Source organism: Hyalella azteca, unplaced genomic scaffold, assembly GCF_000764305.2.
Source record: "Hyalella azteca isolate HAZT.00-mixed unplaced genomic scaffold, Hazt_2.0.2 contig15455, whole genome shotgun sequence".
Lineage (NCBI taxonomy): Eukaryota > Metazoa > Arthropoda > Malacostraca > Amphipoda > Hyalellidae > Hyalella > Hyalella azteca.
In genome coordinates this window covers 154439-157556 of record NW_025945309.1, presented here as the reverse complement: position 1 = coordinate 157556, position 3118 = coordinate 154439, and the positions used below count along the sequence as shown (strand labels likewise).

The 3118-nt window shown below is 41.8% G+C and overlaps 1 non-coding gene across 1 annotated transcript; it reads right to left on the bottom strand.

Moving 5' to 3' along the window:
* Positions 1–896: 896 nt before the first annotated feature.
* On the bottom strand, positions 897–978 carry Trnas-gcu. The gene has a single exon. It is a non-coding gene; the product is annotated as a tRNA-Ser (tRNA).
* Positions 979–3118: the final 2140 nt, after the last annotated feature.

Sequence of the window (3118 nt, the reverse complement as noted above, 5' to 3'; positions counted from 1 at the left end):
AGGGGGGGAGGGGGACAAGGGGGGCAGACGGGGGGTCACGTCAGGTCGCTGCTTCCGTAGCCTCCCTCCCCCATCCCCCCTCCATCCCCCTCAGACCACACTTCAGCACATCTCTTCCCCTTCACCCCCAACCAAGAACTTCCCCCCTACATCCCTACCCAAACCCCCACCCCCATCCTTATTCCCCAGCACAAAATTCTTCCCCGAATAGTTCTAAAATTTGGGAAAAATTTTAGAATAATGGAAAATTTTAGGGAAAATTTAAAAAAAATGTTTGGCGAAATTTTCTGCTGTAAATTTGGAGGGGAAAAAGTATGCATCAAGCCGCTACTTATATCAATATGTACTATAAAACAACACATATATATAAAATTATTCAGTACCGATGCCTACATCAACAGTGCAACAATGAATATTACACATTAGTTTAGCCATGCATTAGTTTGGTGACTACACATCACACAGACATACATTGTGTGAAGTGTCGTTTTTGTATTGATTGGGCATCACCTTCATTCAATGTATGAATAAAGTTCATATTCATTTGTTTATATCAAATGAATGGATGAAGATCATCATGCACTACGAAGGGTAAGCCACGAAGTCTTTCACGAACAATAATCCAGAAAAACAAAACCAAAACTACAGGAATTAATTTTATAATAATAATAATATGAATAACAATAATAGTAAAAACGAGAAAAAGAAGAACAAACAATCCAGAAAAACAATTAATTAATTATGAAATTATTAATTATATTATTATGAAATTAATTACTTTCATGATAATAATAAAAATATTAATAACAATAATAGTAAAAACGAGAAAAAAAAGTTCGACATGACAATAATAAAAATACTACTAATATAAACAACATAAACGAGAAAAAAAAGTTCGACGAGGATGAGATTCGAACTCACGCACGGAGACCGTATTGGATTAGCAGTCCAACGCCTTAACCACTCGGCCACCTCGCCATGCTGCACTGCGCGCTCGCTGCACATTAAATGTCTCTGCAATGTTCAGTGCGAATGTAGGAATGATCAAAACTAATCATAAAAACTAAAGTCCAATGGCAGAGTTATTTATTTGAGAGGATAATGTTGATAAAGAGCTGAGGTAGGGGGGCCGCGGCCCCTGCCTGTTTTGTGGCATTAAAGAGCATTAAAGAGACTCTCTGGCAGAGACGCAAGAGGGTGAGAGAGCTGTTGGTAAACAGTGCTGTGTTAAACCTGCATTAATGTAAGACATGTAGAACATGTATGACATAAAGAGCATGTATGACATGTAGAGCATGTATGAAGGGTAGAGCATGTATGACATGCAAGACATATAAAGCATGTATGACATGTACGACATGTATACATTTTATAACATCAATTACATGTATAACGTGAATAACATGAATAATATGACTAACATGTATAACATGAATGACAAGTATAACATGTTATACACGAATAGCATGTATAGCATGTATAACATGAATAACATGTCTAATACAGGTATGTATAACATGTATGACATGCATAACTTTTGCCATATTTGCAGGAATATAACTTAATACAGGCTGGGCTCTGCATGGTCTCTGATGGTCTACTTATAAATGGGGTGATTACAATGCAATGTATAACAGGGTTAAATGGGGTGATTATAATGCAGGGTATTACAGGGCTAAACGGGGTGATTATAATGCAAGGTATAACAGGGTTAAATGGGATGATTATAATGCAATGTATAACAGGGCTAAATGGGGTGATTATAATGCAGGGTATTACAGGGCTAAACGGGGTGATTATAATGCAAGGTATAACAGCCCTAAATGGGGTGATTATAATGCAGTGTGTGGCAGCGCTAAATAATAAGTCGTGTTCAACTGGGGCGGGGAAGGGGTTGATGAAATGATGGTTAAATGGGGGAGGCTGAGAGAGAAGGTAGGAAAAGTAAGGATAAACGAGAGATACAAGAGAGAAGTGGAGACAGAGCTTATAAGTGAGAATAAATTATGAACGATAGTATGAAGATAAAAAAGGTGGGCAGGGGTGCTAGCCCTCCCACCCCCCCACCCCATCATGAGGTGGGTAGGGGCGTGTGTACGTCAGACGTGTGTTTGTTTGACGTGTGTTTGTGGCGCTGGCTTCACGGTCCTGTGTGCGTGTGTTTGTTGCCGAGTGTGTGCGTACGTGCGGTGTGTGTTAGTGTGTACGTGTGTCTCTTACCTTGACAGCTCCCAGAATGATTCGTACGCGCGCGCGCAGCTTTTCCCAGAACATTTCGCTCAGGCAGCACAGGCTACCTGATTGTTTACTAATACAAGCGAGTGTGCCGGAGCACGCTTCTTTTGAACCCACCTCTTGCAGACCACTGCACGCTTCATTTGAACCCACCTCCTACAGCCACTGCACGCTTCATTTGAACCCACCTCTTACAGCCCACTGCACGCTTCATTTGAACCCACCTCTTTCAGCCCACTGCACGCTTCATTTGAACCCACCTCCTGCAGCCCACTGCACGCTTCATTTGAACTGAACCCACCTCTTGCAGCCCACTGCACGCTTCATGTGAACCCTCATCCTGCAGCCCAATGCACGCTTCATTTGAACCCACCTCTTGCAGACCACTGCACGCTTCATTTGAACCCACCTCTTGCAGCCCACTGCACGCTTCATTTGAACCCACCTCTTGCAGCCCACTGCACGCTTCATTTGAACCCACCTCTTGCAGCCCACTGCACGCTTCATTTGAACCCACCTCTTGCAGCCCACTGCACGCTTCATTTGAACCCACCTCTTGCANAGATGAAAGAGCACGCGAAAACGTTCGCGTCAACTGGTTTGTTTGGGTTTAATAATATTTGAAATGAAAATTCGGGAAATTAGAGTTATATTATTCATGAAATTATAGCAATAATGCTTTTATATTATAAATTTATCAAATAAACTTGAAAAATATGTTTTAAGTATAGTTAACGTGTATCGATTTAAAAAATGCAGAGGCATGGCCCTGTCTCTTATACACATCTAGATGTGTATAAGAGACAGGTCAGTGGACGCACGGTCAGTGGACGTACGGTCAGTGGACGCACGGTCAGTGGACGGAGTCAGTGGACGGACGGTC